This window comes from Malaclemys terrapin, chromosome 5 (genome assembly GCF_027887155.1).
Source record: "Malaclemys terrapin pileata isolate rMalTer1 chromosome 5, rMalTer1.hap1, whole genome shotgun sequence".
Classification (NCBI taxonomy): Eukaryota; Metazoa; Chordata; order Testudines; family Emydidae; genus Malaclemys; species Malaclemys terrapin.
In genome coordinates this window covers 38,822,704-38,836,061 of record NC_071509.1, presented here as the reverse complement: position 1 = coordinate 38,836,061, position 13,358 = coordinate 38,822,704, and the positions used below count along the sequence as shown (strand labels likewise).

Sequence of the window (13,358 nt, the reverse complement as noted above, 5' to 3'; positions counted from 1 at the left end):
TTCTCCAGGTGGGGTAAATTAGTGGACAATGCTTTCTCCAAGAAAATAAATTAACAAGCACAGATACATTTTCTCTTTCCAAAACATGTCTGCAAATCATCACTAGAGGGATAATACTAGCAGTGAGAATTACAGTAATTCCATGGAGGAAATAAAACTATTTATTTAAATACTATTAAAACACAATGTTTGTGTGTGTGTGTGGAGGGGAGCTAGCTTTCAGCCTTCTAAGAGAGTTCAGAGAATATTTCTACCCAAAGAAGGCAATATGGCAAGCTTATAGTGGTTGTCAGACATGTTGCCTGATATTTTTCTATATCCAACTCACATGCCCTTCATGTCAAGCACAGCATAAAGATGCTGTTACCCTAGTAGAGTAGGTTTTATTCCCATGAGGTGGAGCAGCTTCTCTTGATTTATATGTGTCTCCTGATCTGCTTTGTTCTCTAGATCGTATAGGCTTTCTTTCCCTACAGCATGGATGAAGAGAGATGAATATTGCTGCTGATTTTTGGTTCCTTTGAGGTAAATGTTGGCAGCTCTCTAAACATCTAATGAGTTTCAAGTTATCTCCTTTTTATGTGAGGGATTTGGGTAAAATGAAAGGAAAACTAATTCTTGAACCTTAGACATAAATAATGTTATTTTCTGTAATGCCACCTTATCCTTATGAAATATTGTATACACTACTTGTTATAAAAATAAGAGTCCCCAGTTCAGATAGGTATCAGGATTTTCATTTCTATTGGCAGAAAGTCTAATGTAAAAAAAAAAAAAACAATTCAAAAATCCCACAACATGAAAATAACATCAAGGTTTCCAAGTGAAGCACTCATAGGTCAAGAAATGCCCCACGATTTTAATTCAGCACCTTGTGTGTTTGCCTTTTGATACAGTCTTTAATTAAATGATTACATACCATTTCTTCCACAAGAATTCAATGTGCTAATTCAATGCACATTCTTAACTTTGAGAGACAGTGCTCAGTGAATGAGACAGCTGTTCAATATATTTATCCTTACTGCTAAGTTTGTGACCTTATGCTTTGTACACTGTGCAGTACATAAACTCTAGATAAAATGAGAAGGCTCCTGTGAACATGTGCTTCGTTTATTACACACAGTTCAACTTCTGAAATGAATAAAGCAGGAGTGCTATAGCTTCATTCCCTCTACTATTTTGTCTCATTCCATAAGAACCTTTGTATATTATATGAAAGGAAGCAGAGTTCCTTTGCAGCCCCTTCATTCCACACACATCAGATCATATTTCACATGCACCTACAAATTAAAAATTAAATTCCATTCCACTTGCTTAGGAGTGCAGTGCAACTGCAATAGAATGGTGACAGCTTAAAAGGGAATTTTTACTCCTCTTACATAGGTAGCATTTGCATTGCCACTGGAACACTAGCAAATCATTAGTGTGTTATGTGAAAAAAAAGCCATGTATATGCACAATTGTCAGTTCTGAATCTTTTATAACTTGTTCAGAGCCATTTTTCACAGGACCATCAAAAAGCACATCTGTGACCCAGGAACTATGTCCCTGCCAAACTTCAAATTTCTACCACTTCATGTGGATCACAAAATCTCCACTGCCACCCCTGAACTTTCTCTCACACACAGCCTCTCCCCCCTAGTCCAACCCTGTTGTATACCTTGTGTTTTATTGAAGACAATCTGAGTGGCAAAATCTATCACTTCTCAAATATTTGTTCAGCCCTTCAGGTTCAGAATAGTCTGACTTTTCCATTTTGAAATGTTTCTCTGTACCTACAGAGAAAATCAAATATAACACCAGGAGACCCTCTTCTACTGAAGCTTGTTCTTCAAAGAGGTGGGTATTGTTTTCAAAGCCTCTGATTTGTATGTCCTCTGATACAGCAAGAACCTCAGTGTTGGCTTTGTGATTACACATCTGGTAATTTCCAACATACATTTTTGACGTTGTCTTTTCCCATACTTTTTCCAAAACCTCTAGCTTGTTTCTTGTTTTGTCCAGTCATCATCACCTCTTCCAAAAGTCTCATCAGAAAGTTTATCTCCATCAAAAATAACAGAAAATAGCAGCTGATTGACATGGCTATTCATCTTCTGTGGTCTGAATCATAACTACCTTGTAAGAAACAGCATTTGATATATTAGCTTTGTAGAAATTAACTAGTGCTACTGGGAAAAAAGCAAGTCTTGTAGTAGGAATTGGTGAACATGCCATTATGAATTCTCTCTCTCTTTTTCTTATACAGAAGAAAGTATTTTCTGAGTATAACAGAAGGATCATTGGCTCTTGTCTTTGAAGAACTTGATTTGAAATATTAAATATTCTAGAAGGGCTTCTTTGTTTATCTTTTTATACTATATTCATAGTATTATTGGAGCAGCCTCGCTTGTTAATATCATATGAACCTTCAGATTTCTTCAGTAAGGTACCAAGTTCCCATGCATTCTGTTTTGGTGCCTCTCTGTCAGGTAATAAAGAGTGAAATGAAGAATGAAATTATGACATACTCTCATCGGTACTTGACAAACATAGCCATCTGGCACATACCTATTTCACCACTTTGCCTATTTTTGTATCACAGACTACCATGTATTACTTGGGGATCTTCTTTTACTTTGGTACTTTTGTCATAGTGAACAATAAATGTTGAGAATCATACATTCTGCATTAATGAGACACCTTTCTCATAGTCTATTCAGCTGCTAAAAGAATGATTTGGCAAAGATTTTAAGTTGTTTGCACTGAAGGATTATGCTATAAATATGAAATTTTAAAGAATTGCTAAATCCATCTTGTTGCTTGCATGAGTTGATCAGTGTCCAACTACATGTTTTCTAATGGATTATTACAATTTAAAAATGTCTTTACAATTGCCTCTCCTCTTAACTCTACAGTGCTCAGACCTTCTGAAAATCAGGCCATTTTTGTTTAGGTGCCTACATATAAATGTAGTAGCCTAACTTTAGAGACCCAGATTTGACAGTTTGGACTATAAAATATACATACAAATTGTAGAGACAAAACATCCCTAGAATTAAGATATATGAAATAAATTACACCTTTAAACAGCTGTTTTATGTATTACTGCAAAGTGGAAGCACATTATAAAGATGCAAAATGAAAAGGAGCACTAAAGATAAAAATCACATTTAAAGATAATCCTTACCTGTGTTACCTATGCACACACACTGTTTACTTTTTGCATCTTTTCATTCAGACAGTGAAACAAGTCTGGTAAATTACCCCTTTTGTTCATGTTCAATTTTGCTTGCATCTGGCAATTCAGCTTTGCAGGTAAATGTTTTTAATAATTAAAAAATACTTTTTATTGATTCAAAAAATACTCTGAAGCATTTCTATTCATTCTATATACATTTTAGTAATTCCTCCTCTAGAGAAACAGTGTCATTTCAAAAACATAAATAACTGCTCATTTAGGGCTACAGTAGAACTTCAGAATTACGAACACCTCAAGGATGGAGTTTGTTCCGAACTCTGAGATGTTCATAACTCTTAACAAAACATTATGGTTATTCTTTCAAAAGTTTACAACTGAACATTGACTTAATACAGCTTTGCAACTTTACTGTGCAGAAGAAAAATGCTGCTTTTAACCATCTTAATTCAAATGAAACAAGCACAGAAACAGTTTCCTTACCTTGTCAGATCTTTTTTTTTAAACTTTCCCTTTATTTGCTTAGTAGTTTATGTTTAACACAATACTGTACTATATTTGTTCTTCTTCTTCTTCTTCTTTTTTTTTTTTGGTCTCTGCTGCCTGATTGCATACTTCTGGTTCCAAATGAGGTCCGTAGTTAACCCTTCAGTTCATAACTCTGTTGTTCATAACTTTGAGGTTCTACTGTACATTGTCTCTCTTGGATACACCCCTAGAAAAGGAAGGTGAGTATCTCCGCCCCACCAGGGACATCCCAGGGAAGGAATTGTGGCTCTAGGAAGCCTCAGTCAATACTCTGTTTGCCCTTTGCTTAAAAGGAGATAGAAATTTCCTACTGGCCTATGCCAACAGCAGATTGTAACCCTCCATCCCAGTCTTGCACTGGCTCAGCCATGCTGGACAGTGAACGGGGATGTAACAAAGGCCCTATCCATCTCTACTCCTCCCCACCCATTGGCTTTGGTGAGAGAATCAGATGGTGTGTAGCATTTACTTACTCCTGCTCACTGTTTTATCAATGTGTGGTGTTGGTAGTTTGGTTCCTACTCACCCTTTCTCTCCTGCCCAGGCATGTCACCCAAGTCTCAATCTAACCCTTAGGAAGTGCATTTATTCCAAAGATCTCCAAGTGCTTTACCAAGGCTGGAAAGTATGAATAAAGCCAAGGCAAGCAGATGTTGAAGCAGTGTTTCAAAACCCAAAAGGTGTTCTCCTCTGAGCTATAGCTCAGAAGTCTTGTCTAACCCATCTATCCCACATTGCACATTGCAGCAGCTGATGGGGCTGCTAGCGCATTTTCATACTGAATTCGCATTGACAGACATGAGCTGTGTTTTGACTCATGGCATTTCATAACAGTGAAGATAGGTGGCACAAAGGCAGAGGCAAGAGATTTTTTAAATCTGCCAGACTGGAGCAGGGAATAGGGATCAACTTGCCATTGAAGTCAAAAGCTTTGTCACCAGCCTATGCAATAAAAAAGTCTTGAAAATCAAAGTTTCTGATGAAAATGCTGACAAACTCCTAATAACTGTCAGAAGAATCTAAGTATCAAAGAGAATGTAGATGAAATCTGCATGCTCTGGGCATGTCTCTTTCTCTGTTCCTCTATGGTGGGAGGGGGTTAGATTGTTATTTTGTTATGTCTCCCTCATTGGCTATGCCCATAAATAGAGAATTAAACTAAAGGATTAGCCACAAAATAGATTACAGTTCAGAGTCTTTGCAAAAAATAGTAGTCAGATAAGTAGGAAATTAGTCTATTCTCCAGGCACCCTCTGTGACAGGATTGGAAGCGAACTGATAACACCCCATTGAACAAAGTCAGTGCTTTTAAAACCATTGGAAAGAACTTCCTGACAAGGAAGGAAGTTTTAGAGATGTGAGCTGCTATACCAGATAAGGAGTTTGTTGAAACACAGAACCTATTTCGCTTGTAGCTGAGAATTTACCAATTTTGCCTGTAGTGCTGAGTAACATTGATAATATAGTAGCCTCCAACAGTCACACTATGGTTCAACTTTACAAGTCAGTACATATTTTCATTACAACCAACATTTATCAGACATTTGGAACTCAGCTGTTTCAAATTGAATGGGCAAAGTAATGTGGAAAAAATAAATCATCACATCAGTACTTATCTTCTCTAATATCCCACAAAATCCATCTGAAACCCTATCTTTGCTTGGAAATTGTCCTGTTACTGACAACAACTGTCAGCAACTGGTCCTCCTGAATCAGGGTTTAGCTGCTAGAGAAGACAGCAGAAAATGTTTTTTGACACCATTATAGCAAGGGTGATTGGATTTGCGGTAGAATTCACATTTTCAATAAATTTGTTGAATTGTCCTGTGTACACTGGCAGCTAAACTGGTTCCAACAAGAGTTAAGCAACAATTCACTGTGGTCAGTTCTTAGTGCATATGGGGCAAAACAATTTAGCAGGTCTGGTAGACTTTAAATTTCATGCAATCAAAGGTTTTCTAGAATCAGAAGAACACAGTGCCTTCTGGGATTTTTCTAAGTGCTCCAGATTGCTCAAGATTTATTGACAGTAGACAAACTTGTTGAGACTACATGAGGGAATTGGCAGTAATGATGCACTGCAAATATTTTAACAAGGAGTTCCCACACAAACTTCATACATGGATCTTCTGTCAGTGGTCAATAACAGAGTTGAAATCCATCTTGCAAATCAGAAAGCAGAAATGTGCCCTTAGTTCATAATGTGAAGTAACCTGCCATGGCCACTTATAAAATATTAATAATAATAATAATAATAATAATGGAATGGCTCAACTGTCAATGTTTAAAATCAACTATACTTTTTAAAAGTGATATCAATATTGCTATCATATCAGATTCATACTACTGACTAACATAGAATTTCATATCAGAGATAAGCATCTCCACACTGCAGATGGACAAAATATAATCATAACATCCTTAAGAAGACAGTGTGATGAATACAAAATGTGACTCCATCAACCTCTGATTGACCCTATGTGCTGAAAGAGAGAAGAAGGACGAGCATGAACTCCATGAGATTTTCCAACCTTATCAACTCTCCTGCACTCCTCTCATTTTGAGGGAAGAATTTTAACAACTGCTAAGAATCTGCTTCAGCTCATTAAATGCCTAATAACCCATTAAGAGGGGAACTACTATTTCAAGGTCCACCTCTCCTCCAGAGAACCACCATGTCAACTAAGATCATGCAGTACATTGTCTCTAATACAACCCAGGTATCAACCCAGAAGCCTGATGAAAGTTAGGTCTTTCAATAGTAATGGCAATGCACTGGAGTATGCTCCATAAGATGAGGAAGAGCCTTATCCTCATTATAGGATGAAATTAATTAAGGACAAATGCAAAGTATTCCACTTAGGAAGGAACAATTAGTTGCACACGTACAAAATGGGAAATGACTGCTTAGGAAGGAGTACTGTGGAAAGGGATCTGGGGGTCATAGTGGATCACAAGCTAAATATGAGTCAACAGTGTAATACTGTTGCAAAAAAAAAAAAAAGCAAACATCATTCTGGGATGTATTAGCAGGAGTGCTGTAAGCAAGAAACAAGAAGTAATTCTTCCAATCTACTCCACACTGATTAGGCCTCAGCTGGAGTATTGGGTCCATTTCTGAGTGCTACATTTCAGGAAAGATGTAGACAAATTGGAGAAAGTCCAGAGAAGAGCAACACAAATAATTAAAGATCTAGAAAACATGACTTTGAGGGAAGATTGAAAACATTGGGTTTGTTTAGTCTAGAGAAGAGAAGACTGAGAGGGGACATGATAACAGTTTTCAAGTACATAAAAGGTTGTTATGAGGAGGACGGAGAAAAATTGTTCTTGTGAACCTCTGACAATTGGACAAGAAGCAATAGGCTTAAATGAGCAGCAAGAGAGGTTTAGGTTGGACATTAGGGAAAACTTTTTGACTGCTAGGGTAGTTAAGCACTGGAATAAATTGCCTAAGGAGGTTGTGGAATCTCCATCATTGCAAATTTGTAAGACTAGGTTAAACAAACACACCTGTCAAGGATGGTCTACTCTAGATAATACTTAGTTGTGCAATGGGTGCAAGGGACTGGACTGAATGACCTCTCCGTAATAAATTCACTTATCCATAGACAATAAATGGTGCCTTCAAACTAGATATGCTATCAAAGCAGACACTGGAGTCTTGTTTTAAGTGCAGAGGTTTACCCCTGAATTCCTGATATCCATGCACATGCCTAACCTTAATCTTATTTTGGCAGCCTGATATCACACCCGTATTTATTGTTTTATTTATTTATTTAATTATTTAATTAATTAATTTAGACTTACCATATCATATCTAAAATCAGATTGTAAATTCTTTGGGACAGGGATCTAGCCTATTTATTCTGTAAAGTGCCTAGGGACATTTTGGGGAGCTGTAAAGATAAAAATAAAATATAATAATAAAATGATAACTAATAATCTAAATTCAGGTGCACTTCCTTTTGTGTTTGAAAGTAGCAAACCCATGTGAATAGGAGGTGTGGCTTTGGCACTGGGGTCTTGCAGATACTGTATATAGTACAGGTCTTAACACACATGGTTGCTGGAGTTCTGAAAGTGGCATGCCTCATTTGTGGATTAGGGTAGATGCCTTCTGGTTTTATTCTATTATATCCCTGTTCAAGCCTGTACATATGTCTATAAATAAATTACATTATATAACAATGTGGCACTTCATTCAGGGACAGATTGTAATCCGGGCTGTGCACCCACTCCAGGAAGTCAGGGGTTGCACCTTTATTTCTTGTACTTGTATTGCAATGAGTAGAATGGAAAGAGAAGAGCTTCTGTGGGACTGTCACTCCCACTCCGGCACAGGTGGGTGGAGGGTAGACAGGCAGGAGCAGGGAATGGATGGAGTTTTTGCTTTCTCTCCAGCTGAACAGGTGCAACAGGAGAAATAATCGGCTTTAGGTACAGAGCTGGTACAGAATACTTCCTCACATGGAGCAAGGGAGAGTACTGGGGAACAAAATGTGGCTTGAATCACAATCTGTTTTCTGGGGCTTGTCTATATACAGAGGAATTGAAATAACTAAACTGGTTGCAATGCACATCTTTAATTATTTTGGTGCAAGTCTGCGCATGGACACTCCTTATCTGGGAATCAGAGTGTTCTATTTCAATTTAAATATAATTGGTTTACATATGTATGTCTTTCAGTGCCACTGTGTGTGTAGGCAAGCTGTTGGTGTATTCTGAGAGCAGCTTAAGTATATGTTGTCCCTTGCTTAGGAATTGAGCAAGAACAATTTAGCCCTAACTTGTTTCTCTCCCAGCAAGGAAAAAAATCCATTCTTGGGGCGTAAACTTCTTGCCTGCTCAGAAGCCATAACAATGTTGTCTCTCCATCCCTATCTGCCCACCCATCTCATGTAAGAAACTAGCATTTAATGTAACATTAAAGCTAAGAAATCAAGCTCCTGAAGGCAGGAACCCACATTGCAAATCATAATTTAAAAAAGGCAGCACTTACATCACTTTTTTGGGTCTGTTTCACAGCCATTGTTTATCATTTTCTCCTTCAAGTGCACTAACAGGCAGGCAACTGTGACAACTCCTAGTGCTATTGTGCAGGCAGGCTACTCTTCTGTAAGCTGAACACTCCACTCTTCTTCCTACTGATTACATCCTACATGCTGTCAATCTTAGGTTCAAAATCTATCAATCAGAACCATAGTGGGAGATATGTGTAACATAAAAATTGAAAAAGCCACTCTGAGTAAGGTGGGCATTTCTTTGATTTTCTTTTGTTCTCTTGATTGCAAAGTACAGTATGCTACTTACATGCATACAAGCAAACATAAAAGTACATGAAAAACAGTATTTTGGAAAGTGAAAACAGAACTTTGGTAGAGTAACTCTTACTAACCACTAATCAAAATCCTATTGTTAGTCAAATATCATCTTGATTAGTAACTAGCACTGTGGCTAGAAAAAGTATAAAGTTCCCATTAGATATGAGGCTATTGACTCAGTAAGAAAAAAGCTAAATATTAAAAAAAAAAAAATAGAGAAAAAATAGAGCCAGTAAAAGAGTAAAATAATTTCATGGCACATTGTGGCACCTATAGTTAAGGAGTTAAGTTTTCATGGGTGTTTCTGTTCTAACAGAAAGAAAGAAAGTATTGCCAACTCTGAAGCTTTCTCAATTGTTTACCGTTCAATGTTGAAACTGAGCACATTTGTTTTCAGTCCAGGAGATTTTTTTTTAAATAAAAGTTTGAGCAAAATTAGTTCAGTCGTTTTAAAAAATGAAGAGAGAGAGAGAGAAAATGCATTTCTCCCAAATATACATATTTTGAACAAAATAGTGTCTCAGCATTTGTCTCTGTGAATCCTGAAGCACTGCAGGTATGTAGTCTCTAGGTGGTAATGTGCTTTTCTGGGTTTTCGTAAGAACTAATTGTGATCTGTGAAAGTTAAAAAAAAAAAGGTTCCAAACTTATATTTTATATATGCACATTGTCTTTTTAACTATGATCAAGTATCTGTTTGTCAATGTTCCACAGACAATGCACATGCATGGACATGTTAGGGAAGTTTATAGAGAGTGTTTATAGGGCGTGTTTCCAATTTCTATACAAAATGTGAAGATGTGTAGGAAAGGCTGAACATATGTAGAGAAGTAGTTCATACCATAAGTAAATATGCACTGGGCAGGAGACAGGACTTCAAGTCCTGTCTCTTTTTATTCAAAGAGCAAAAGTAAATAGGGAAAGAAACAGGGTTTCTGCTCCATTGATTACAAACAGTTGTACCTGATGGAATTTGTAGTTTAATTTTCTTTAAGACGATAACAGGAAATTTCATACATAATATAACATTAAAAGAATGTTACGGTTGCACTCAGAAGTTAGGATTGCAACAATAATGTTAACTCTGCCCTCCTTTGTGTATCTAGTATGATTTAGGGCTAAATTGTGTTTTTACCATAAGCCCTGGGTATGGGACATCATATTGTGTGCCACGCCACTTACCACAGAAGCATAATAATTTGCTGCTAGCCAACATTATCATCCCCACCCCTCTTATCCACTGTTTTGGGAAAGGGAGTGCAATAGTGGGCATGCACTACCAGCTTATCACTACAGACCCAAACCTAAGGTCAGTGGGGGCCATGAGAGGACATTATCTCCCTGAATAGGTACACAGCCTCAGCCACAGTCTGGCTGTTAGTGATCAATTACAGGTATTCTCAGGTAATCCAGTATAATATCTCCCCCCCACACACACAAAAAAAAATATTTGATACACATTTGTGTCATCTTGTAGTAATGGCTACTGCATATGGAAGACAGGGTCACATACCCAAATGTCAAAATAATAAATTCGTTCCTGCTCAGTTGTGAGCCTGGCTTTGTGCCCATACAATGGGTAAGGGAATATAGGGATCCCTCTACTCCTCGGAACAGGCTGTCCACAACACCAGAGCCTTAAGGAGGAAGGGGGAAGGCAGGGGCCTTGGCTCTGCCTCCCACCCAACACGTTCACCAGAGCAGAGGGTAAAGTAAACTGAACTAGCAAAAGGGAACAATAGGGAAGCAGGAAGCTGATTGTGATACTCAGGGTATGTCTATACTTCAGTTAAACACCTGCTAACTCAGGCTTGCGGAGCCTGGGCTGTGCGGCGGTAACATTGCAGTGTAAACATTCGGGCTCAGGCTGGAGCCTGGGCTCTGGTACCCTCCCTTCTCATGGGGTCATAGAGCCTGGGCTCCAGCCCAAACATGTACAGTCACTACAATTTTACAGCCCCCCAGCTCGAGCCTGAATCAGCTGATATGGGCCATCCACAGGTGTTTAACTGAAGTGTAGCCTTACAGGCAGAGTCAGTCTGATTCCTGCCCTCCTCTTGGGGAAGTATTGTCCCCTCCTCAGGCTTGATTTTAAGGTTAATATCTAGCCCTGTGGGATAATCTCTGGGTTAGGCTTAAAGGGGCAAAAAACAAGGGAGATGTCATGCTAGGAGTCTACTACAGGCCACCTAACCAGGTGGAAGAGGTGGATGAAGCTTTTTTCAAGCAACTAACAAAATCATCCAAAGCCCAAGATTTGGTGGTGATGGGGGACTTCAACTATCCGGATATATGTTGGGAAAATAACACAGCGGGGCACAGACTATCCAACAAATTTTTGGACTGCATTGGAGACAACTTTTTATTTCAGAAGGTTGAAAAAGCTACTAGGGGGGAAGCGGTTCTAGACTTGATTTTAACAAATAGGGAGGAACTCGTTGAGAATGTGAAAGTAGAAGGCAGCCTGGGTGAAAGTGATCATGAAATCATAGAGTTTGCAATTCTAAGGAAGGGTAGAAGGGAGAACAGCAAAATAGAGACAATGGATTTCAGGAAGGCAGATTTTGGGAAGCTCAGAGAGCTGATAGGTAAGGTCCCATGGGAATCAAGACTGAGGGGAAAAACAACTGAGGAGAGTTGGCAGTTTTTCAAAGGGACACTATTAAGGGCCCAAAAGCAAGCTATTCCGCTGGTTAGGAAAGATAGAAAATGTGGCAAAAGACCACCTTGGCTTAACCACGAGATCTTGCACGATCTAAAAAATAAAAAGGAGTCATATAAAAAATGGAAACTAGGACAGATTACAAAGGATGAATATAGGCAAACAACACAGGAATGCAGGGGCAAGATTAGAAAGGCAAAGGCACAAAATGAGCTCAAACTAGCTACGGGAATAAAAGGAAACAAGAAGACTTTTTATCAATACATTAGAAGCAAGAGGAAGACCAAAGACAGGGTAGGCCCACTGCTTAGTGAAGAGGGAGAAACAGTAACAGGAAACTTGGAAATGGCAGAGATGCTTAATGACTTCTTTGTTTCGGTCTTCACCGAGAAGTCTGAAGGAATGCCTAACATAGTGAATGCTAATGGGAAGGGGGTAGGTTTAGCGGATAAAATAAAAAAAGAACAAGTTAAAAATCACTTAGAAAAGTTAGATGCCTGCAAGTCACCCGGGCCTGATGAAATGCATCCTAGAATACTCAAGGAGCTAATAGAGGAGGTATCTGAGCCTCTAGCTATTATCTTTGGAAAGTCATGGGAGACGGGAGAGATTCCAGAAGACTGGAAAAGGGCAAATATAGTGCCCATCTATAAAAAGGGAAATAAAAACAACCCAGGTAACTACAGACCAGTTAGTTTAACTTCTGTGCCAGGGAAGATAATGGAGCAAGTAATTAAGGAAATCATCTGCAAACACTTGGAAGGTGGTAAGGTGATAGGGAACAGCCAGCATGGATTTGTGAAGAACAAATCATGTCAAACCAATCTGATAGCTTTCTTTGATAGGATAACGAGCCTTGTGGATAAGGGTGAAGCGGTGGATGTGGTATACCTAGACTTTAGTAAGGCATTTGATACGGTCTCGCATGATATTCTTATCGATAAACTAGGCAAATACAAATTAGATGGGGCTACTATAAGGTGGGTGCATAACTGGCTGGATAACCGTACTCAGAGAGTTGTTATTAATGGTTCCCAATCCTGCTGGAAAGGCGTAACGAGTGGGGTTCCGCAGGGTCTGTTTTGGGACCGGCTCTGTTCAATATCTTCATCAACGACTTAGATATTGGCATAGAAAGTACGCTTATTAAGTTTGCGGATGATACCAAACTGGGAGGGATTGCAACTACTTTGGAGGACAGGGTCATAATTCAAAATGATCTGGACAAATTGGAAAAATGGTCTGAGTTAAACAGGATGAAGTTTAACAAAGACAAATGCAAAGTGCTCCACTTAGGAAGGAAAAATCAATTTCACACATACAGAATGGGAAAAGACTGTCTAGGAAGGAGTACGGCAGAAAGGGATCTAGGAGTTATAGTGGACCACAAGCTAAATATGAGTCAACAGTGTGATGCTGTTGCAAAAAAAGCAAACATGATTCTGGGATGTATTAACAGGTGTGTTGTGAGCAAGACACGAGAAGTCATTCTTCCGCTCTACTCTGCTCTGGTTAGGCCTCAGCTGGAGTATTGTGTTCAGTTCTGGGCGCCGCATTTTAAAAAAGATGTGGAGAAATTGGAAAGGGTCCAAAGAAGAGCAACAAGAATGATTAAAGGTCTTGAGAACATGACCTATGAAGGAAGGCTGAAAGAACTGGGTTTGTT

At 38.6% G+C, this 13,358-nt stretch overlaps 1 long non-coding RNA gene across 2 annotated transcripts in view; it reads left to right on the top strand.

Annotated features, from left to right (window-relative positions):
* Positions 1-13,358, top strand: part of LOC128838748 (uncharacterized) — a 41,857-nt gene that overhangs the window by 14,646 nt on the left and 13,853 nt on the right. The window contains exon 5 of one of the 2 annotated variants that reach the window (XR_008445256.1): positions 451-525. The exons of the other annotated variant lie outside the window; for it this stretch is intronic. This is a non-coding gene — a long non-coding RNA (uncharacterized LOC128838748). The remainder of the gene's footprint in view (positions 1-450; positions 526-13,358) is intronic. 2 annotated transcript variants of the gene reach the window in all.